Source organism: Oncorhynchus gorbuscha, linkage group LG14 (assembly GCF_021184085.1).
Source record: "Oncorhynchus gorbuscha isolate QuinsamMale2020 ecotype Even-year linkage group LG14, OgorEven_v1.0, whole genome shotgun sequence".
In the NCBI taxonomy this organism is placed as follows: domain Eukaryota; kingdom Metazoa; phylum Chordata; class Actinopteri; order Salmoniformes; family Salmonidae; genus Oncorhynchus; species Oncorhynchus gorbuscha.
Genome location: NC_060186.1, coordinates 16,017,305 through 16,042,304, shown reverse-complemented (window position 1 = coordinate 16,042,304; position 25,000 = coordinate 16,017,305). Strand labels below are relative to the sequence as shown.

Sequence of the window (25,000 nt, the reverse complement as noted above, 5' to 3'; positions counted from 1 at the left end):
GTGTGTGTGTGTGTGTGTGTGTGTGTGTGTGTGTGTGTGTGTGCGTGCGTGCGTGCGTGCGTGCGTGCGTGCGTGCACACGGTGTTAATATCTAACCTTTCCCCTGACACTTCTCCCTTTCCTTCTCGCTTTCTTTTTGGCCTGGTCGCCTCGTGACTGTGAATGTTAGGCGGCTGGTAGATGCCCTTTATACACACACACACACACACACACACACACACACACACACACACACACACACACACACACACACACACACACACACACACACACACACACACACACACACACACACACACACACACACACACACACACACACACAGCTATAACGTTTTGCTCTCCACAAACCAGACCTCTTGAAGTACGGAAACATAACAACAAATGTAAGTAAAGAAGCAGTGTGTTAGTGGGTAAGAGCAGGGTGGTTCTGGCAGTTAGCATTAGCCTATGCTGCAGAGGTTTACTACTGCAGAGGTTTACTATGTCTATACTTAGCTTAGCGTCTTCCTCTACACAACATTAGCATGCAGTGCTAGCCCAGCTCATCCCTCTCTCACTCTCCTCTCTCTCTCTCTGTGTTTCTCTCTCTCCCCTCTCTCTCTGGTTCCCCTGCTCCATCACCTGTCTCTCTCATGCCAGTGTGTGCTGGGGGTGTTAAACTGATGTTTAGTGACTGCAGCCCAGAACAGACTTTAAACAGAGTATGTTACTACAACAGACACGATACAACCCAACCTGGAGAGAAAAGGGGATGGGATCCCTATTGACTTGGGTATTATGGGGAACAGTGGTTGGTGGGGTGAGGGTGAGGGTGCTGTCATGAAAATAGGACATTAGACTGTTTTGGAGGACAGTGGGTCCCCAGGGAGTATAATCTCTATCCCAGAAGTCTCAGCAGACCCCTATGTAAAGGGAGCCCCCCGGGTGCTCATTAGTGAAAACACTGTTAATGTTCTCCTTGTCGGATAAGGCCCAGAGAGAGAGAGATGCAGAGTTTAAAATCTATATTATTTTTAAACTCTCATCGTTGGGAAGGGCTCGTAAGCATTTCACGGTAAAGTCTACACCAGTTAACATTTGATTTGAAAAGCAGAGTGTCGGAGGGAAAGATAGGGAGAGAGAGAGACGAAGAGCGACGCGGGAGCACAGGGATGCTGCGGCGGCGCTCAGGGTGGCAGCAGCACGTCATGGAGATGAGTAATGGCATCTGACGTGTAGGCCTCTCTCTCTCTCTCTCTCATCTCTCCCCCCATCCATTTAATCATTACAAGCCATCAATCTCTCTCAATCTCTCCGTCTGTCTAATCTTTCCTTCCCCTCTCTCTGTCCCGCTTCTCTTTTCTTATCCTCGCTCACTGTCTTGTCTTTCTCCCTTCCCCTCCTCCTGATTTTCTACAGGAGTCCTGTATTCCCTGAGTTATATGTGACCTCTCTCTCTCTCTCTCTCTCTCTCTCTCTCTCTCTCTCTCTCTCTCTCTCTCTCTCTCTCTCCGTGGTGTGTCTCCAATAGCGATGCAGTCCTTTGTTCCACACCTAGGCCCCAGTTTAATTTGACTGTGAGAACACCACCCACTCACTCATTTACACACAGCCACTCCCACACATGCCAGTTCCCCCATGCCATCACACCTAGCTCACAGGTAGACCACATGCAGAGCTGTCAGCGAAGATAGAGTTGTCTTTAACGTTACAACCCACTGGGCACACACTGGTTGAATCAACGTTGTTTCCACTTCATTTCAGTGATATTATGGTGAACCAACGTGGAATAGACGTTGAATTGACGTATGTGCCCAGTGGGAACCTTCAGATAAGATCATCTGCTTGCAAGTTTCTCCATAATACTTTATCATGCTGTCATTATTGAAATGGCATTATGGTTTTAATGGGCTAATTTATCTTCAGGACATACAGAACAGCAGTGTAATATCAATACGAAGTGTCTGGTAGAGGGATGCCTGTTTGCTGGGTTCTGTAAACCTCCCTTTTTAAAATCCATGCCAATTACTCTTAACAAACCACTGTGGATCCATTTTATTGATTTGTTGGAGGGGACACACACTCCTGTACATTCACACACACACACACACACACACACACACACACACACACACACACACACACACACACACACACACACACACACACACACACACACACACACACACACACACACACACACACACACACACACACACACACACACACACACACACCCCATAGTCTGGGGCTCATATCATCTGTTTCAAGTCTCTCTCCATCTATCCCACCCATTATTCTGTTGTTCTTTCTTTCTTCTAGCCCTCCCTTTTTCCAGGTGCCTGTATGATTGAATAATTGACTCTGTAGAATGTTCTTTATCTCAAAGATCTTTGGCTCCTCAGTGATTGGTGCGTGTTCCCTAATTGCTCTGACATCATCGTCGCTGGACTCTCACACGTCTTCCCCAGCTTGCTTACTTTTCTTCCAACTGCGTGATTGCATGCTCTCGCTTTCTTTCTCCAAGAATAGCCTACCTCCTCTCCTTCCCTCCCTCTTTCTCTTTCTCCAAGAACAGCCTCCCTCCTCTCCTTCCCTCTTTCTCTTTCTCCAAGAACAGCCTCCCTCCTCTCCTTCCCTCCCTCTTTCTCTTTCTCCAAGAACAGCTTCCCTCTTTCTCTTTCTCCAAGAACAGCCTCCCTCCTCTCCTTCCCTCTTTCTCCAAGAACAGCCTCCCTCATCTCCTTCCCTCCCTCTTTCTCTTTCTCCAAGAACAGCCTCCCTCCTCTCCTTCCCTCTTTCTTTCTCTTTCTCCAAGAACAGCCTCCCTCCTCTCCTTCCCTCCCTCTTTCTCTTTCTCCAAGAACAGCCTCCCTCCTCACCTCTCCTTCCCTCTTTCTCTTTCTCCAAGAACAGCCTCCCTCCTCTCCTTCCCTCTTTCTCTTTCTCCAAGAACAGCCTCCCTCCTCTCCTTCCCTCCCTCTTTCTCTTTCTCCAAGAACAGCCTCCCTCCTCTCCTTCCCTCTCTCTCTCCAGGTTCACAGATGTGAGTCTGCCAGCTGCCAATACTGTATTTACTTTAAGTGTGTAATTGAATAAACCCTGAGAAACAGCTTGGTTTCCATCAATACTACAGGTGTCTAACCTTGAAGCACTGAGCCCAGATCAGCTATTCATAGGCCATTAATTAGACCACGAATCCACTAATTACCTCCAGAACCAAGCCTTGTAGGAGGAGTGGGGAGACACACACACACACACACACACACACACACACACACACACACACACACACACACACACACACACACACACACACACACACACACACACACACACACACACACACACACACACACACACACACACACACACACACACACACACACACACTAAGGCTCCATTCCGGCATGCTCCAGCCTTCACATTGAAGTTGCTATTTAATATGCCCCGTTAGATTCTGCCCTAGTAAATGAATGAGTTTGGAAAGCACTCAAACATTCTGAAGTGTGTTTTTGGTTATGCCTCGGGATAATTCCAAGTCTGGAGTGAAGAAACACACACACAGGCGTGGGGATGGAGTCTGGGAGTGGAAGGCAGATGTGAGGAACTACCTTTTCAGCATTCTACCCTCATCCTGAACACAAAGATCTTTGTGGTGCCTCTTCCACTGCAGAGAGGAGAAAGAGAGGAGAAAGAGAGGAGAAAGAGAGAAGAGAGAGATGGAGAGAAGAGATGGAGAAAGTGAACAGTGGAGCCACTGGTAGTGATGTGATGTTCTCTCTGTCGTTAAGGGTCAGCAGCTGTTGTTGTCAAATACCCCCTGGTCCTAAAGGTACCCATAATGGGTTTGAAATGGAACAACATGACTCTAAATATACACCCACCAGTCACACTGTATCACAGTAGCCTGGTACACATGCAAAACATGCATTAACCCTAAGTGCTGATCTAAGGTCAGTTTGGCTGTTTATCACCTAGTGATTAAGGTTAGAACTTGGGGTGCGAGAAACTGATCCTAAATCTGTGTTTATGGGCAACTATGAGCATAACCCCCTTGTCTACGGCAGTTAACCTAGTATAGTTATTCCTATACACTCTATTTTCCCTTAGTGTATTTACCCCCATGTGTGTTTCGCTCTCTGTGCGTCTCACACATCCTAATAGTCCTAGAGACTCAGAGATCCTCTCTCTGTTATGTGTGTGAAAGACAGATCAATGGGCTCTGGGATTGCCATGCTAGCGCGTCAGCGCGTCGCCATTCAAACCCACTGAGCCGTGGCTAACGTCAGCGCTCGCTAGCATAAAGAGCCCAATGGGGCGACGCACACCTGTATCCTCCCGCGCGCGCACACACAGTTCACAAACAAAGGTCACACACAACCCTATTCACCCCGTCTATCAGTGTCCTCCCCTGTGTCTATAGAAAGTGAGACAGATGGAGGCGGACGAGAGAGGGAAGGACTGAATTGGTTTTCTGATGTGTAATTGCTTATCCACTGTGTGTATCTACTGTCTGACAAAAGACGATGGTTGAATGGTACCACCTCATTCATGCAGTCAAGGTTAAAATATAGTTAAAGGCTGAGAAACCATCTTTCAGCTCTATAGACCTCACATAGAGATACTCCCTGTTCTCTCACACACACACACGCACACACACACACACACACACACACACACACACACACACACACACACACACACACACACACACACACACACACACACACACACACACACACACACACACACACACACACACACACACACACACACACACACACACACACACACACACACTCCCCAGCTTACAGTCAGCATATAGTCCTTTCCTGAGAGAGTTTAGTGCAGCCCGTTGGTTTCTCTGTAGGTCATGACCTGGGATGGGAGGAGACGTGATGGAGGGGAGAGGGGATGTCGGGAAGAGAGGAGAGAACCAGATGACAGGAGAGGAGAGATGTTGCAGCCTCTGCTATATCAACATGCCTGGGTTCTGTTCAGAGGGTTTAGTGTTGCTAGTTTTACTGTGTGTGTGTGTGAGAGATGTTTTTGCTTTGTCTCCGTGATGGTATATACGGGCGAGTGCAGCTGTGTGTGTTTGACAAGGTTGTTGTTGTTGCGTGTTGAGATGTAGGCAGCGGCACACTCACTGAGCCATCTGTTCCTCGGTGCTAATTGGTATGCATGACAAAGTTTTTTCCCCAGCCCATGAATCCTAATGAAAACGTGCGCCCCGCCCTAATATCCACTAATGGCATCACCGTCTCAGCCCCGCCCCCAGCGCCATTATAGAGGTAATAAGGGAATTACGGGGATTAGGTCCCGATCATGTTCTGGTGTTCCCAGGCATGGGATGGGAATGGAGACTAAAGACATCTCCACGCTCCTGCCTCCACAACCGCTCTGTCACCACGACGGTTGTTTGGGCTTTTCTAGAACGGTGTTTCTGGAAATCCATTGAAACAATGTGGAAGTAATTGTGGTCTAGATGTTGATGGAACACGAACAGAGAGAGGAGGAGGAGGAGGAGGAGGAGGAGGAAGAAGAAGGGGGGGGGGGGGGGGACAGCACAGCTGCACAGTGATGTGGTTTAAAGTACGAGTTAATCCACCTATAAAAGTATTCATGCCTGAGAAATGTTGGCCCAGGGCCTGAACACACTCTGTGACAAGACACTGGAGAATTAGACTGGCTGTGTGCCCTGTTCACGTGGACAAAATGCTACACTGGTTAGGTCAGTGCTGTGTTTTTAATGTAGAGGGAGACCGAGCACCAGAGCTGAAATACCCTTCAGCTTCCTCTGAAATACAGTACCTAACCAGAGACATGAATATATACAAGTTTACAAAACATTAAGAACACCTGCTCTTTCCATGACGTAGACTGACCAGGTGAATCTAGGTGAAAGCTATGATCCCTTACTGATGTCACTTGTTAAATCCACTTCAATAAGTGTAGATGAAGGTGAGGAGACAGTTTAAAGAAGGATTTTTAAGCCTTGAGACAATTGAGACATGGATTGTGTGTGTGTGAATGAGCAAGACAAAAGATTTAAGGGCCTTTGAATGAGGTATGGTAGGTAGTAGGTTCCAGGTGCACCGGTTTGAGTCTGACAAGAACTGTAACACTGCTGGGTTTTTCACCTTCAACAGTTTCCCTTGTGTATCAAGAATGGTCCACCACCCAAAGGACATCCAGTCAACTTGACACAACTGTGGGAAGCATTGGAGTCAACATGGGTCAGCATCCCTGTGGAACGCTTTCTACACCTTGTAGAGTCCATGGCCCAACGAATTGAGGCTGGCAAAAGGGGGTGCAACTCAATATTAGGAAGGTGTTCTTAATGTTTTATACAGAGAAAACAAACACTCATTCTGGTCTGTGGTCATGTTGATGTATACTGAACAAAAATATAAAGACAAATTAGTTTGATTAGATAGAGTTAGATACTGAGTTACAGTCAATAAAAGGAAATCAGCCAATTGAAATAAATTCATTATGCCCTAATCTATGGATTTCACATGACTGGGATGGCATAAGGCCCACCCACTGGAGAGCCAGGCCCAGCCAATCAGAATGAGTTTTTCCCCACCAAAGGGCTTTATTACAGACATAAATACTCCTCAGTCAGTTATTAAGAACAAATTCTTATTTACAATGACGGCCTACCGGGGAACAACTGCCTTGTTCAGGGGCAGAATGACAGATGTTTACCCCGTCAGCTCGGGGACTCGATCCAGCAGCCTTTGGTTTACTGGCCCAACGCTCCTAACCACTAGGCTCCCTGCCGCCCCCCTACCTGCCACCCCCTACCTGCCACCCCCCTACCTGCCGCCCCCTACCTGCCGCCCCCTACCTGCCACCCCCTACCTGCCGCCCCCTACCTGCCGCCCCCTACCTGCCGCCCACCTACCTTCCACCCCCTACCAGCCACCCCCTACCTGCCGCCCCCTACCTGCCGCCCCCTACCTGCCGCCCACCTACCCGCCGCCCACCTACCCGCCGCCCCCTACCTGCCGCCCCCTACCCGCCGCCCACCTACCCGCCGCCCCCCTACCCGCCGCCCCCTACCCGCCGCCCCCTACCCGCCGCCCCTACCCGCCGCCCCCTACCCGCCGCCCCCTACCTGCCGCCCCCTACCCGCCGCCCCCTACCCGCCACCCCCTACCCGCCGCCCCCTACCCGCCGCCCCCTACCCGCCGCCCCCCTACCCGCCGCCCCCTACCCGCCGCCCCCTACCCGCCGCCCCCTACCCGCTGCCCCCTACCCGCCGCCCCCTACCTGCCACCCCCTACCTGCCGCCCCCTACCCGCCACCCCCCTACCTGCCACCCCCTACCTGCCGCCCCCTACCTGCCACCCCCTACCTGCCACCCCCTACCTGCCACCCCCTACCCGCCGCCCCCTACCTGCCGCCCAGCAATGATCATGCTGTTTAATCAGCTTCTTGATATGCCACACCTGTCAGGTGGATGGATTACCTTGGCAAAGGATAAATGTTCACTAGCAGGGGTGTAAACAAATTTGTGCACAACATTTGAGAGAAATAAGCTTTTTTGTGCGTATGGAACAATTTCAGGGAGATTTTTATTTCAGATCACGAACCACTTTACAGGTTTCGTTTCTATTTCTGCTCAGTGTAGTTTCTCCCCTGGCGCTGTCTGTGTGCTCTGCAGGGGAGGTTAAAAGCAGAGAGGTAAACACTGTGTCTCAACACTCCGTTACCCTCTTAGACTGACTGACCAACAAATGGCTTCCTTCCTGCTGTCTGTTTCACTCCTGTTCTCGGCCCACCTTTAGCCCTCAACCCCCTCTCTCTTCCTCTCTACCATCTCGTGCTTCAATTTTACCCTCTCTCGACCCCCCTTCTCTCTGTCCTCTCCTCTCTCTTTCCTCTCTGTGTGCCTGTGGAGGTGGTGTTACCAGTAATGGGGGTGTATTAAAGTGTCAGCCAAGGTTTTTGCCTGTCCTCCACACAGGAACACCTGCAGCTTTCTCTCGGAACAACACATTTACACAACCGCAGGGCCAGCCGGGGAGGGAGGTGTGGGTGGGTGTCTGTATGTGTGTGCTCGTGTGTGTCCGCCCTCGCTCGCTGTACGTGTCAATTCCCCTTTAGTCTAACGCCGTGAGAAACATGGGCCATTTTCAATTCCACAGGCTGTATTGGCATGCCGAGAAGAAACCTGCGTTGCCAATGTTAATAACGATGATAGCCACTTTATCCATCTTTCTCTGGTACAGAGAGAACCATAGTAGCAGCGGTCAGTACTCGGAGTCTAAACTCCCCAAAGCACTGTTGACAATGGGACACAATTGCGTTGTGAGGTCTACTGAACCCAATAGAATGCAAGTGATCATGTTCAGTCAATACAGTTTGTGAACGGGATCCCAACTGTCTTCTTCTCTCTGCGGCTTACACTCCTTAGATTCTTGGCAACACATGCCTGATAATCTGTTATTCGGTATCACCTTCTCCCTCCCTTCTCTTTCAGTTCTACCCTTCTCTGTCTCCTCTCGTTCCCTTTGTCCTCCTCCTCTTTGTCTGTGTTCACCTCCCCACCTCTCCGTTGTTCAGGAGTTACGACTGAGGTGTAGGAAAGAGCACGGGAGTCCTTGTTGAAGCAAGCCCCACACAGCAGTCAAGGTGTTAAGTGTTACTCTGTCCTCCGCCTACTCCCCTGTTCCCAGTAATACCTCTTTTATAGACCGCTCCCCATCAGGCTTCATCAAACACACAAAGGCCCCCTGACCTTGGGATGGAGTGTGAATGAAGTATTAACAGTCCGCTTGTGAACACAGGCACACCAACACACACACTCCAGTAAGAACACACACACACACACTCACACAGTACATTCTGTTGATTCTGATAATCAGTTATATAGTCTATCCATTATAACACTGTTCTACTTTAGCACTGAGTCTACATGACATAACATCCGAAATACACTACCCTGCAATACACTACTACTGAAATACACTACCCTGCAATGCACTACCCTGCAGCCCTCTATCCAAGCCCTAAATACTAGATCAAGGCTAGTGGTGGTAGTTCTGCTGTCTCTCTGTTCGCTGCGTGCTCTGTCCTGGTTCCTTGGCTCTGTGTGTGGAGCAGCATTAGCCAAATGAGACGTTTTCGCCATCATTGAGTCGGATGATGAGTTTTGGCAGACCACTGGCCAGCTACGCCAGGCAATCACAGCCCCCCCCACACACACACACACCAACTCTAATTACAAGACACCCACACAGGGCCGCTCATCTGAGAGATTGGAGAGAGGGGAGTGGGAGTTGATGATGAGAGAGTTAGTGAAAGTGTACATATTAAACCCACCCAAAAATACTTTTAGACATTTCTAATACATACTGCCCGTATTTCTGCCCGTATTTCTGGAAGAAAAGTGGAGATAAAATGGAACATGAATCTCCCGTGAGGTTTTATGACTTGACTTACAATATTTGTTTATGTCTGAAAAGTCCGGGCTTAATGGGATGTACCATTGTAATGGGTGCTCCAAATAAACTCACCTCTTAAATGATTTGAATTAATTTCTAAATGTTAAAAACGTACAAACTAGGGGTCCAATCGTATCCACAGAGATCAATGTGGACTTAGGCTTTTGTTCTTGCCTACCTGTACACACCTGATTCGAGTCATAGTCTTCATAGTCTTCCATCAGGACATGATTAGTTAAATCAGGTGTGTTTTTAGTTGGTTAATTAACAAAAACCTGCACTGGCCCTCTGTGGATAAGAAGCCATGCACAGAGACCATAACACACGCAACTTTCAATGAATTATATGAAACCTGATTCTCATTTGCTGTACTGCTATTCTTGTTCATTAGTTCTACTTGTCTTCCTAAAGCCTGTCTGAAGACTGTTTCAAATCTCCCTCTCTACTGGTGTTATGACAAAGGGACATGTGGTGGACCAAAGAACAAACAAATCCGCTTTATGAATGAAGGAGAACGATATGACAATATCTCCACCCAAAAGTACAGTAGTCACCCAATAGTCATCTACTTGTCCCTCATTTGTTAGAATCTTTGTCCTCTACTTGTAGGTCTTCTATCCCAGATATCTCTCAATCCTGGTCGTCTTCTTCTCTCTCTGCATCAACGACTACCTATCTGCTCCAAACATCTTGGAGAGAGTACAACGGTTTCTAGTTGTTCAGAATAGTTTCTAATCTTCGTAAAGGCTCCACGGCTAGATGCATAACTGTAGTTCTTGTGTATATGAATCAACTTAAATCTATATAAAAAATATTCATGCTCATTGAATATTAGGGATAACACACTACCCCCATGTGGGCTCCCAAGTGGCGCAGCGGTCTAAGGCACTGCATCTCAGTGCTAGAGGCATCACAACAGACACCCTGGTTCGATTCTAGGCTGTATCACAACCAGCCGTGATTGGGAGTCCCATAGGGCGGCGCACAATTGGCCCAGCGTCGTCTGGGTTTGGCTGGTGTAGGCCGTCATTGTAAATACGATTTATTTCTTCACTGACTTGCCTAGTTAAATAAAGGATCAATAAAAATTGTGTTTCAATGCATACTGGGCTTAATGGGAGCATGCTGGGCTTAATGGGAGCATGCTGGGCTTAATGGGAGCATACTGGGCTTAATGGGAGCATAATGGGCTTGATGGGAGCATGCTGGGCTTAATGGGAGCATACTGGGCTTAATGGGAGCATACTGGGCTTAATGGGAGCATACTGGGCTTAATGGGAGCATACTGGGCTTAATGGGAGCATGCTGGGCTTAATGGGAGCATACTGGGCTTAATGGGAGCATACTGGGCTTAATGGGAGCATACTGGGCTTAATGGGAGCATACTGGGCTTAATGGGAGCATACTGGGCTTAATGGGAGCATGCTGGGCTTAATGGGAGCATGCTGGGCTTAATGGGAGCATGCTGGGCTTAATGGGAGCATACTGGGCTTAATGGGAGCATACTGGGCTTAATGGGAGCATACTGGGCTTAATGGGAGCATGCTGGGCTTAATGGGAGCATGCTGGGCTTAATGGGAGCATGCTGGGCTTAATGGGAGCATACTGGGCTTAATGGGAGCATACTGGGCTTAATGGGAGCATACTGGGCTTAATGGGAGCATGCTGGGCTTAATGGGAGCATACTGGGCTTAATGGGAGCATACTGTGCTTAATGGGATCATACTGGGCTTAATGGGAGCATACTGGGCTTAATGGGAGCATACTGGGCTTAATTGGAACAACAGTGATTTATAATGAAAAAGACAGAATAGCTCATAAAATAGTTGGTAACCAATGGTTTGGGGTATAAATATGCACTATAAACTATGATATTATGCAAAGTTACTGTCAGCGATTGGGTGCAGAGATGTAGCGGAGTCAGGCGCAGGACACGGGTTTTGAGCAACACAATGGAGTTTACTCAAAAAATCAAGCAAAAATTCCAAATAGGGGCATACATACACACACACTAGCACATACAACAGAAATGTATGCCAGAGGAACATGATATGGGAATTGAAACCAGGTGTGATTAATACAGACAAAACAAAACGAAACTGCAACATGGATCGGTGGTGACTAGAAAGCCGGTGACGTCGACCCCAGAACACCACCCGAACAAGGAGAGACTTCGGCGGAAGTCGTGACAGTTACTGTTGATCATCTTGAACAATATTGATATTCCGTAGAGGGAATGCTTTTTCCGTCATTGTACTCTTTAAGCCCACCGGAAAAAAGTCTTTGTAATCTATGTATTACAATGCAAGGTTCATTTAACAGTAAATAAGACTAAATGCTTTTAAAAATGGAAACTGAATGCCAGAAATCTATTATCTTGTTGTAGTGCGCAAGTTATGCTGCTACTGTGTGACTGAGACATGCAGACATGGCTGCTAGCATGAAAAACCCATCTTTTCAATTGGCAAGAAATGACTCAGGGCATTTAAGATATCTCAGGGTCGCTTCACCACCATTACATTTTTTGAATCATCAAAATCTTCAGATACATTATATCAATGATTTCATGTAAATGAATAAGACTTTTCACCCTTTACATCCTTTACAAATATGATTTCAAACAGAGGGTTCATGGCATGAAGGAGTATTTGTCTTTACACTGTTCAATGTAGACTCACACTGATCCCAAACATGCACTGTGTGTGTGTGTGTGTGTGTGTGTGTGTGTGTGTGTGTGTGTGTGTGTGTGTGTGTGTGTGTGTGTGTGTGTGTGTGTGTGTGTGTGTGTGTGTGTGTGTGTGTGTGTGTGTGTGTGTGTGTGTGTGTGTGTGTGTGTGTGTGTGTGTGTGTGAGGTGACACGTTCAGGGTTCAGTGAACCGCCAGCGCCATGGTCACAACCACTCCCTCTGCTCTGGCTGTTCCTATGGTAACGGGGTTTGGGGGAGAGAGCGGGACGGGATGGGGAGGGGCGGAGGAAAATAGGGAGGAGGATGTTAGACATTACAGAGTCACTTTGGTGTTGCTGGGATTTGGCCAATCCTGACTCTGTGGTTTAGACCTCCCTAATCTGAGGTTTGCAGGCCTGAACTAATAGCTGTGTATGTAGATTCAACACCCCCCCCCCCCACACACACACACACACACACATTTAGGCTTTAAAACCCGGGCCGTCAAAAGTTTGAATGTGCTTAAAGCACCATACATATAGAAATCATTCAGAGCAGTGGGACAGGAAGTAATGAGAGAGACTATGAAGCAGTTTGAAACCTATTGAGATGTACTCTTGGAGACCGGGAAGGGGTTTATGACAGTTCTATTAGGCTGGAACTGCTGTTTGAGTGAATATGTTTCTCAGGTTGGTGATTTCTCAAGGCTGTTCAGTCTGAAGTATACAGGCTGTGTGTGGGCGACAGCGATGAGCAATACGGAGGATATATTCAGCAACTTCTCTTCCTTAGACAGATAGACAGACCGAGTATACGTGCTAATCAGTACTCTGTCTGTGCATTCCCATAACGTTTCTCTCCCGCCTGTGTCTTTTCTTCCTGTACACACCAGTCGTGGGAGGTGATCTTCACTGCATTGCAATGTCTCAATAGAATTGCAATGTCTCAACCAGAATGCACCACACTTTCCATGTTCAACCGCGGCTCCTGAAATCTTGTTCCCATTATAGAAGATGCTTTATTGACTTGTCTTATTGTTGGATCAGTCCATTAAGGGCCTACTTATTAGCCTAGTCAAACTAAGCACACTAATTCAAGCATTCTAATACTTGTCAACAAAGGAGTTAGGTGGCATTTCCATGGCCCTTGATAAGTGTGGTCTACTCTAGGCCTAGGGCATATCGGCATGAGCTGTATAGGAGTTGTCAGGGTTTCTGACAGCTCCTAGATTTCTAGGAGTAGAGCTTTGTTGTAGTAGTGGTAGTAGTAGGAGTTTTATAGCTGTAGTAGTAGCAGTGGGAGTGTTATAACTGTAGTAGTAGGAGTTTTATAGCTGTAGCAGTAGGAGTTTTATAGCTGTAGCAGTAGGAGTTTTATAGCTGTTGTAGTAGTAGTGTAACGTCGTTCGTCTGTTGAATGAAGAGAGTCGGACCGAAATGCAGCGTGTAGGTTACTCATGACTTTAATGAAATAAATCGCGGTACATGAAATAACTGAATACAAAAACAACAGAACGGAACGAGAAACTAATTACAGCCTATCTGGTGACTACTACACAGAGACAGGAACAAACACCCACAAAATACAAAGCGAACTCAGGCTACCTAAATACGGTTCCCAATCAGAGACAACGATAAGCACCTGACTCTAATTGAGAATCGCCTCAGGCAGCCAAGCCTATACCACACCCCTAATCAGCCGCGATCCCAAATAATACAAACCCCAATAAGAAACACAACATATAAACCCATGTCACACCCTGGCCTACCCAAACATATAACAAAAACACAAAATACAATGACCAAGGCGTGACAAGTAGTAGTTTTATAACTGTAGTAGTAGCAGTTTTATAGCTGTAGCAGTCTGAGTTTTATAGCTGTAGTAGTAGGAGTTTTATAGCTGTAGTAGTAGCAGTGGGAGTATTATAACTGTATCAGTAGGAGTGTTAAAGCTGTAGCAGTCTGAGTTTTATAGCTGTAGCAGTCTGAGTTTTATAGCTGTAGTAGTAGGAGTTTATTAGCTGTAGCAGTCTGAGTTTTATAGCTGTAGCAGTCTGAGTTTTATAGCTGTAGCAGTCTGAGTTTTATAGCTGTAGCAGTCTGAGTTTTATAGCTGTAGCAGTAGGAGTGTTATAGCTGTAGCAGTCTGAGTTTTATAGCTGTAGCAGTCTGAGTTTTATAGCCGTAGTAGTAGGAGTTTTATAGCTGTAGCAGTCTGAGTTTTATAGCTGTAGTAGTAGGAGTTTATTAGCTGTAGCAGTCTTGAGTTTTATAGCTGTAGCAGTCTGAGTTTTATAGCTGTAGTAGTAGGAGTTTATTAGCTGTAGCAGTCTGAGTTTTATAGCTGTAGCAGTCTGAGTTTTATAGCTGTAGCAGTCTGAGTTTTATAGCTGTAGTAGTAGGAGTTTATTAGCTGTAGCAGTCTGAGTTTTATAGCTGTAGCAGTCTGAGTTTTATAGCTGTAGCAGTAGGAGTGTTATAGCTGTAGCAGTCTGAGTTTTATAGCTGTAGCAGTCTGAGTTTTATAGCTGTAGCAGTCTGAGTTTTATAGCTGTAGTAGTAGGAGTTTTATAGCTGTAGCAGTCTGAGTTTTATAGCTGTAGCAGTCTGAGTTTTATAGCTGTAGCAGTCTGAGTTTTATAGCTGTAGTAGTAGGAGTTTTATAGCTGTAGTAGTAGGAGTTTTATAGCTGTAGCAGTCTGAGTTTTATAGCTGTAGCAGTCTGAGTTTTATAGCTGTAGTAGTAGGAGTTTATTAGCTGTAGCAGTCTGAGTTTTATAGCTGCAGCAGTCTGAGTTTTATAGCTGTAGCAGTCTGAGTTTTATAGCTGTAGCAGTCTGAGTTTTATAGCTGTAGCAGTCTGAGTTTTATAGCTGTAGTAGTAGGAGTTTTATAGCTGTAGCAGTCTGAGTTTTATAGCTGTAGCAGTCTGAGTTTTATAGCTGTAGTAGTAGGAGTTTTATAGCTGTAGCAGTCTGAGTTTTATAGCTGTAGCAGTCTGAGTTTTAATAGCTGTAGTAGTAGGAGTTTTATAGCTGTAGTAGTAGGAGTTTTATAGCTGTAGCAGTCTGAGTTTTATAGCTGTAGTAGTAGGAGTGTTAAAGCTGTAGCAGTCTGAGTTTTATAGCTGTAGTAGTAGGAGTTTATTAGCTGTAGCAGTCTGAGTTTTATAGCTGTAGTAGTAGGAGTTTTAATAGCTGTAGTAGTAGGAGTTTTATAGCTGTAGTAGTAGGAGTTTTATAGCTGTAGCAGTCTGAGTGTTATAGCTGTAGCAGTCTGAGTTTTATAGCTGTAGCAGTCTGAGTTTTAATAGCTGTAGTAGTAGGAGTTTTATAGCTGTAGTAGTAGGAGTTTTATAGCTGTAGTAGTAGGAGTTTTATAGCTGTAGTAGTAGGAGTTTTATAGCTGTAGCAGTCTGAGTTTTATAGCTGTAGTAGTAGGAGTTTTATAGCTGTAGTAGTAGGAGTTTTATAGCTGTAGTAGTAGGAGTTTTATAGCTGTAGTAGTCTGAGTTTTATAGCTGTAGTAGTAGGAGTTTTATAGCTGTAGTAGTAGGAGTTTTATAGCTGTAGTAGTCTGAGTTTTATAGCTGTAGTAGTAGGAGTTTATTAGCTGTAGCAGTCTGAGTTTTATAGCTGTAGCAGTCTGAGTTTTATAGCTGTAGCAGTCTGAGTTTTATAGCTGTAGTAGTAGGAGTTTATTAGCTGTAGCAGTCTGAGTTTTATAGCTGTAGTAGTAGGAGTTTTATAGCTGTAGCAGTAGGAGTTTTAATAGGTGTAGTAGTAGGAGTTTTATAGCTGTAGCAGTTTTACAGCTGTAGCAGTAGGAGTTTTATAGCTGTAGTAGTAGCAGTAGGCGTTTTGTAGCTGTAGTAGTAGGAGTTTTATTTTTTATTTCACCTTTATTTAACCAGGTAGGCTAGTTGAGAAAAAGTTATAATTTGCAACTGCGACCTGGCCAAGATAAAGCATAGCAGTGTGAGCAGACAACACAGAGTTACACATGGAGTAAACAAAACATACAGTCAATAATACAGTAGAACAAAAGAAAACAAAAAGTCTATATACAGTGAGGAGTTTTATATCTGTAGCAGTAGGAATTTATTAGCTGTAGCAGTAGGAGTTTATTAGCTGTAGCAGTAGGAATTTATTAGCTGTAGCAGTAGGAGTTTATTAGCTGTAGCAGTAGGAATTTATTAGCTGTAGCAGTAGGAGTTTATTAGCTGTAGTAGTAGGAGTTTATTAGCTGTAGCAGTAGGAATTTATTAGCTGTAGCAGTAGGAGTTTATTAGCTGTAGCAGTAGGAGTTTATTAGCTGTAGCAGTAGGAGTTTATTAGCTGTAGCAGTAGGAGTTTATTAGCTGTAGCAGTAGGAGTTTATTAGCTGTAGTAGTAGGAGTTGTAGTCGTAAGCATTTGGTCTGAGCTGACTTTGGTCCACAGCCCTTAGAGGGGAACTGCTGTTTCTCCTTGTTGTTGTCTACCAGATAAGTTCCCATGTGGGCCAGTTACACCACCTCCACCATGTTCCGATGACTGGTGTCAGATGGGCCATGGGAGAACTCCACTGATGTCGAGGAGAGGAACGGAGGTGCATGTGTTGGAGAGATGTTTGAGTGTGGGTGTCGGTCTGTGTGTACGAGTGTGTGTTCAAGTGGAAATGAAAACGGAGGGAAAGAACAGCAGGGTGTACCAGAGCAACTTTCCCCAAATCTCATCCATCCCAAACCACAGGGGGTGTGTGTGTGTGTGTGTGTGTGTGTGTCAGCGAATACGAGAGGCCATGCTGTGCTCAAAGCTGTGCTTACTGCTGGCCCCACTCACCTGCATCCATCTCTCACTCTGTCTCTTTCTCTCTGTCTGCCTGTTTCTCTCTCTCCCATGGGCGTCTGCCACTCTCCTCCCTGCATTGATGTGACTGAGACCCTCCTACTGTGTACAGGATTCACTAGGAATACCTAGGAACTAGAGCCTAGGTTTTTCCCAGTCAGGTCAGAAACTCCTCTCCCTGTATGTAATATAGCTGTGTAAGGTTATCGGTGGCCTTTCCTGCTGAAAAAATAACTCCAGACAACACTATTATTGGTAAACACATCCTCACATAGATTGTTAGCTTTGTATATGCTACCTGCATCCAATAAGACACTGATCTATATCCCTAATGGTGCAGATCTGAGGTGTGAATAGCATTCATGTTAGTCTCTCTCATCGATGCTTCACTGGTTCACAGCCAGCTCAGCTGTCTTCCTGCCACTGCTGGGAAAGTTGAACTTTCTCTCTTGTGTTAAACCCATAGTGCAGTTGAGACGGAGGCACACACACACACCGGATCACTCAGCTGCTCTACTTTATGGAGAGTGGGAAAGTCTCCTAACATTCCCTGCCAAGGAATGCACACACACACATGCACACGCACACACACACACCTTGGCTAAGACTGTAGATCACCCTTCAGTCACGGCCCTGTGCTGCAAAGGAGACTGGAGTGATGGAAGCAATAGTTAAGCCATTACGGCATACAATTGGCTCAAATTGAGGGGGGAGAAGGAGAGGCTATGGCAGGAGTTGATCCACTCAATGACTTAATCTGTGCCCCGGGACACACTCCTGCTGTTTCAGGTTTACTCACACACTGACTGCAATAACACCTTGTAAGCCAGGGCTGCAGGGGTGAAGGGTTGCAGGGGTGAAGGGCTGCAGGGGTGAAGGGTTGCAGGGTGATGGGCTGCAGGGGTAATGGGCTGCAGGGGTGAAGGGCTGCAGGGGTGAAGGGCTGCAGGGGTGAAGGGCTGCAGGGGTGAAGGGCTGCAGGGGTGAAGGGTTGCAGGGGTGCAGGGCTGCAGGGGTGATGGGCTACAGGGTGAAGGGCTGCAGGGGTGAAGGGCTGCAGGGGTAATGGGCTGCAGGGGTGAAGGGCTGCAGGGGTGAAGGGCTGCAGGGGTGAAGGGCTGCAGGGGTGAAGGGGTGCAGGGCTGCAGGGGTGATGGGCTACAGGGTGAAGGGCTACAGGGTGAAGGGCTGCAGGGGTGAAGGGCTGCAGGGGTGAAGGGCTGCAGAGGTGAAGGGCTGCAGGGCTGCAGGGGTGAAGGGCTGCAGGGGTGAAGGGCTGCAGGGTGAAAGGCTGCAGGGCTGCAGGGTGAAGGGCTGCAGAGGTGAAGGGCTGCAGAGGTGAAGGGCTGCAGGGTGAAGGGCTGCAGAGTGAAGGGCTGCAGGGGTGAATGGCTGTAGGGGTGAAGGGCTGCAGGGGTGAAGGGCTACAGGGTGAAGGGCTACAGGGTGAAGGGCTGCAGGGGTGAAGGGCTGCAGAGGTGAAGGGCTGCAGGGGTGAAGGGCTGCAGGGGTGAAAGGCTGCAGGGTGAAGGGCTGCAGGGTGAAGGGCTGCAGGGCTGCAGGGTGAAGGGCTGCAGAGGTGAAGGGCTGCAGGGTGAAGGGCTGCAGAGTGAAGGGCTGCAGGGGTGAATGGCTGCAGGGGTGAAGGGCTGCAGGGGTGAAGGGCTACAGGGTGAAGAGCTACAGGGTGAAGGGCTGCAGGGTGAAGGGCTGCAGGGGTGAAGGGCTGCAGGGGTGAAGGGCTGCAGGGGTGAAAGGCTGCAGGGTGAAGGGCTGCAGGGGTGAATGGCTGCAGGGGTGAATGGCTGCAGGGGTGAAGGGCTGCAGGGGTGAAGGGCTGCAGAGGTGAAGGGCTGCAGAGTGAAGGGCTGCAGGGGTGAATGGCTGCAGGGGTGAAGGGCTGCAGGGGTGAAGGGCTACAGGGTGAAGGGCTGCAGGGGTGAAGGGCTGCAGGGGTGAAGGGCTGCAGAGGTGAAGGGCTGCAGGGGTGAAGGGCTGCAGGGGTGAAAGGCTGCAGGGGTGAAAGGCTGCAGGGGTGAATGGCTGCAGGGGTGAAGGGCTGCAGGGGTGAAGGGCTACAGGGTGAAGGGCTGCAGGGTGAAGGGCTGCAGAGGTGAAGGGCTGCAGGGGTGAAGGGCTGCAGGGGTGAAAGGCTGCAGGGTGAAGGGCTGCAGGGCTGCAGGGTGAAGGGCTGCAGGGGTGAAAGGCTGCAGGGGTGAAGGGCTGCAGGGTGAAGGGCTGCAGGGGTGAAGGGCTGCAGGGGTGATGGGCTGCAGGGGTGATGGGCTGCAGGTGTGAAGGGCTGCAGGGTTGAAGGGCTGCAGAGGTGAAGGGCTGCAGGGGCGAAGGGCTGCAGGGGCGAAGGTCTGCAGGGGTGAAGGGCTGCAGAGGTGAAGGGCTGCAGAGGTGAAGGGCTGCAGAGGTGAAGGGCTGCAGAGGTGAAGGGCTGCAGGGGTGAAGGGGAGAGAAGATAATTCCTTTATACTGAACAGAGTCACTTTCTCACAGCCATCACAAACCCACAGAGACCAAAGACCTAAGGTTGAAGTCGGAAGTTTACATACACTTAGGTTGGAGTCATTAAAACTCACTCCACAAATGTATTGTTAGCAAACTATAGTTTGGCAAATCGGTTAGGACATCTACTTTGTGCATGTGTGTGGGTCAGATGTTCACATACACTAAGTTGACTGTGCCTTTAAACAGCTTGGAAAATTTGAGTCAATTGGAGGTGTACCTGTGGATGTATTTCAGGGTCTACCTTCAAACCCAGTACCTCTTTGCTTGACATCATGGGAAAATCAAAAGAAATTAGCCAAGACCCCAGAAGATAAAACAATTGTTGACCTCCTCAAGTCTTGTTCATCCTAGGGAGCAATACCCAAATGCCTGAAGGTACCACGTTCATCTGTACTAACAATAGTACGCAAGTATCAACACCATGGGACCACGCAGCCGTCATATCGCTCCCTATAGATGAATGTACTTTGTTGCGAAAAGTGCAAGTCAATCCCAGAACACACAGGACCTTGTGAAGATGCTGGAGGAAACGGGTATGAAAGTATCTATATCCACAGTAAAACGAGTCCTAAATCGACAACAAGGAAGAAGCCACAGCTCCAAAATCTCCATAAAAAAGCCAGACTACGTTTTGCAACTGCACATGGGGACAAAGATCGTACTTTTTGGAGAAATGTCCTCTAGTCTGATGAAACAAAAATAGAACCGTTTGGCCATTTGACTATCGTTATTTTTGGAGGAAAAAGTCGAAGAACACCATCCCAACCGTGAAGCACGGGGGTGGCAGCATCATGTTGTGGGGATGCTTTTCTGCAGGAGGGACTGATGCACTTGTAGATGGCATTATGCATAGGAAAATTAAGTGGATATATTGAAGCAACATTTCAAGACATCAGTCAGGAATTTAAACCTTGGTCGCAAATGGGTCTTCCAAATGAACGATGACCCTAAGCATACTTCCAAAGTTGTGCGAAATGGCTTAAGGACAACAAAGTCAAGGTATTGGAGTGGCCATCACAAAGCCCTGACCTTAATCCTATAGAACATGTGTGGGCAGAACTGAAAAAGCGTGTGTGAGCAAGGAGGCCTACAAACCTGACTCAGTTACACCAGCTCTGTCAGGAGGAATGGGCCAAAATTCACCACACTTATTGTGGGAAGCTACCTGAAATGTTTGATCCAAGTTAAACAATTTAAAGGCAATGCTAGTAAATATTAATTGAGTATGTGTAAACTTCTGACCCACTGGGAATGTGATGAAAGGAATAAAAGCAGAATGTAATCAATCATTCTACTATTATTCTGACATTTCACATTATTAAAATAAAGTGGTAATCCTAACTGACCTAAAATAGGGAATTTTTACTAGGATAAAATTTCAGGAATCAGTGAAAAACTGAGTTTAACTGTAGTTGGATTAGGTGTTTGTAAACCTCCGACTTCAAAAATACACAGTCACGCAGTATGCATCTTATAACAGATCATGACGCTTTATGAGCATTCATAGAGCTGTATGTCCGTGCATGGCTGTGTAATGTGGCATGTTGGCAGTAGGGGCTGTGATGGGCAGGGTGAATGGTGCAAAAGGGCATTGTGCCTTATCCTTACAGACTAATTCTCTCTCCCAGGCCTCAAACAACCACACAATGAGGAATTGTCTCTCTCTCTCTTTCGCACACACACACACACACTAACAAGCCTTTTTACACAGAGTGTGTTAGTGGGTTGTTGTTGTGTTTCCAGCCTGGGGTGTCTAGGGATGGATATACTGCAGGTGTCGTGGCTGTGCTGTGTGCCAGGGGAGCCGTTCATCTCCCGTTTTTAAATGTCTAACGTTCAAGCAACGCTCTGCTTTATGAGTGTGAACGTTGGCGTAACGCTTGGTGTTCATTGGGGCCGTAACTCCTGCCCGGTCCCCTCGGCGCTGTGGCTGGGATTTATCGTCCAGCTTACAGTGGAGGGATTGCCGCGGGGACCGTTAGCACTCGTTTGCTCGTTCCCTCGTTCTCTGGCTTGGTCATTTATTTGACATGTCCTTTAAGTCCTTTAAAGAATTGGGCGTTTCTGCCGAACGCCTGGGCTCTTTCTGCAGGAGATGGATGGGCCGTGTTCAAAGGTCTGTATGTTCTCCCTCCCTCCATCCCTCCATCCCTCGTTCTCTCTTTTTATTCCCCTCCTCCTTCCTCTCTTCTCTTTTCCTCCCTCTCTCCTCCTGAGCTTTATAGAGTGGTATTACGCCTGTCAACTAGCCAAGCAAGGGATTTGGGCACGTTTTGTTTCTGCCTCTCAACATAATGCTCTCTCCTTTCTCCTGTGGAGAATAACAACAGGGAAAGTAGAGCGATAAAAAGCAGCACATGGACTTTAGCTTGTTTAGTTTGGGTTTGTAGTCTGGTTCCGTGGCACCACAGGCTGAAGTGGAGACTGGGACTGTGTGTGTGCTGGTACGTTCCAGCCCTATTCATGCAGCTGGCCCTGGGATCAATGGCAACTGTGCTGATTGTTCGAGGCTGGCGGATGTTTTAGAGAAATCGTTAAGATGTAAAACAAGCCATTGTGATCCCAGATTGTTCCCTCAGGGAGTCGTGGGTGTGTGTTTCTGTGCGCAGTCGCACACACCATTTCTCTGCTGAGGTATTGCAACAGAGTGTTGATTTTCTCTATTTAAAAAGCTTACCAAGTTCAAGTTTTTATTTGTCACACACAAGGCCAATTGAATGTGATTCGTGACAACATTGACTACAGAGCAGAGAGAAAGAAGCAGAAAGGTTACAGAGACTTAGAAACATGAACTGACTTTACAGTGTATGGTGTGTGTGTGTGTTATGTTACCATGTCATGTAGTGTTTTTAACAGTGTATGGTGTGTGTGTGTGTGTGTATGTTACCATGTCATGTAGTGTTTTGTAATACAGTCCAGTCCAGGCCCAGACTAAATCCCTTCTAGAGTGAGCCAGACCTGAATTAACACCACGCATTCCCTCTGCTCATCACCACACACACACACACACACACACACACACACACACACACACACACACACACACACACACACACACACACACACACACACACACACACACACACACACACACACACACACACACACACACACACACAGACACAGACACAGACACAGACACAGACACAGACACACAGACACAGACACACTTGTTTTACTATCCTTGTTGGGATCAAACAATTGATTCCGATTCAAAATCCCATTTTCCCTAACCTTAACCCCTAATTCTAATTCTAACCCTAATTTTAACCCTAAGCATACCCCTTTTTCATTGTGGGGACCCTCGAAGTGTCCCCACTTGTCCAAATGGTCCTTGTTTTAATATTCCTTGTAAGGACTTCTGGCCCCTACAAGGATAGTAAAACCAAAAAAACAGACCCACACATTCCCTGGTGTTGCTGTCCTCTTTGATCTTCTACTTTTAAAGTGGAGTGCTAGGCCTACTTGCTCAGAGCTAGGCCTACTTGCTCAGAGCTAGGCCTACTTGCTCAGAGCTAGGCCTACTTGCTCAGAGCTAGGCCTACTTGCTCAGAGCTAGGCCTACTTGTTCAGAGCTAGGCCTACTTGCTCAGAGCTAGGCCTACTTGTTCAGAGCTAGGCTTACTTGTTCAGAGCTAGGCCTACTTGCTCAGAGCTAGGCCTACTTGCTCAGTGCTAGGCCTACTTGCTCAGAGCTAGGCCTACTTGTTCAGTGCTAGGCCTACTTGCTCAGAGCTAGGCCTACTTGTTCAGAGCTAGGCCTACTTGCTCAGTGCTAGGCCTACTTGCTCAGAGCTAGGCCTACTTGTTCAGAGCTAGGCCTACTTGTTCAGAGCTAGGCCTACTTGTTCAGAGCTAGGCCTACTTGCTCAGAGCTAGGCCTACTTGTTCAGAGCTGGGCCTACTTGCTCAGAGCTAGGCCTACTTGTTCAGAGCTAGGCCTACTTGTTCAGAGCTAGGCCTACTTGTTCAGAGCTAGGCCTACTTGCTCAGAGCTAGGCCTACTTGTTCAGAGCTAGGCCTACTTGTTCAGAGCTAGGCCTACTTGCTCAGTGCTAGGCCTACTTGCTCAGAGCTAGGCCTACTTGCTCAGAGGGAATCTGTTTTCTTGAAATCATGTTATGTGGATTAAAAATAATGTATGTACAGATCTCCCCTTCCTAGGGATTGTGCTGTTTATCAATTTGAGCTGAACAAAGAGGTATAATGGGTTCGCACTAAAATAATATGTTGCGTAAATCTTACTTCGTTATTCAAGGTTTTAAATGTTTCACTGCGTCAGGGATAACGCACACAGACGCTTCAGCTTTACAGCCTTCTTCATTGTGTAGGTCAGGGATAATGCACACAGACGCTTCAGCTTTACAGCCTTCTTCATTGTGTAGGTCAGGGATAACTCACACAGACGCTTCAGCTTTACAGCCTTCTTCATTGTGTAGGTCAGGGATAATGCACACAGACGCTTCAGCTTTACAGCCTTCTTCATTGTGTAGGTCAGGGATAACTCACACAGACGCTTCAGCTTTACAGCCTTCTTCATTGTGTAGGTCAGGGATAATGCACACAGACGCTTCAGCTTTACAGCCTTCTTCATTGTGTAGGTCAGGGATAACGCACACAGACGCTTCAGCTTTACAGCCTTCTTCATTGTGTAGGTCAGGGATAACTCACACAGACGCTTCAGCTTTACAGCCTTCTTCATTGTGTAGGTCAGGGATAACTCGCACAGATTCTTCAGCTTTACAGCCTTCTTCATTGTGTAGGTCAGGGATAACTCACACAGACGCTTCAGCTTTACAGCCTTCTTCATTGTGTAGGTCAGGGATAACTCACACAGACGCTTCAGCTTTACAGCCTTCTTCATTGTGTAGGTCAGGGATAACTCACACAGACGCTTCAGCTTTACAGCCTTCTTCATTGTGTAGGTCAGGGATAACTCACACAGACGCTTCAGCTTTACAGCCTTCTTCATTGTGTAGGTCAGGGATAACGCACACAGACGCTTCAGCTTTACAGCCTTGTTCATTGTGTAGGTCAGGGATAACGCACACAGACGCTTCAGCTTTACAGCCTTCTTCATTGTGTAAGTCAAATGTTCTTTCATCCAGAACAGCATTTCTAATGATCAACAGTTGAGCAGCAGGTGCTTCTAATCAGGGTTGTACCTCATCTGCCAATCAGGGCCCCTCTGGTCTACTTGTATCCATATTAGTCACAAAGAGAGACACAAAGAGAGACAGAATTATAGGGGACGGGAGAGGGCACGAAGAACAACTCACCAATCAATCGCCGCAGGTGTCCGCTCCCCTAAATACGTCACATCAATTAATGTGACAGCCCACCGCGAATGACATCAGGCACAGCCGTTCATAAATATGTGTGGCCAACCTCATAGACGATATGCAGAATCTGATATATACCGTGTGTAACAGTGTAAATGTGGCTTATAGGAAGGAGGTGGAATCTAATTCTTTGTTTAAACCGTGTGGAAATAGATCATTGGGTGTATATAATCACGTGGCTTCTCTTTGGAGTAATGTGTTG

General features: G+C 47.2%; 1 protein-coding gene across 23 annotated transcripts in view; it reads left to right on the top strand.

Moving 5' to 3' along the window:
• LOC123994553 (CUGBP Elav-like family member 2) overlaps nt 1-25,000 on the top strand; it is a 291,904-nt gene that overhangs the window by 127,274 nt on the left and 139,630 nt on the right. The window lies entirely within an intron of this gene.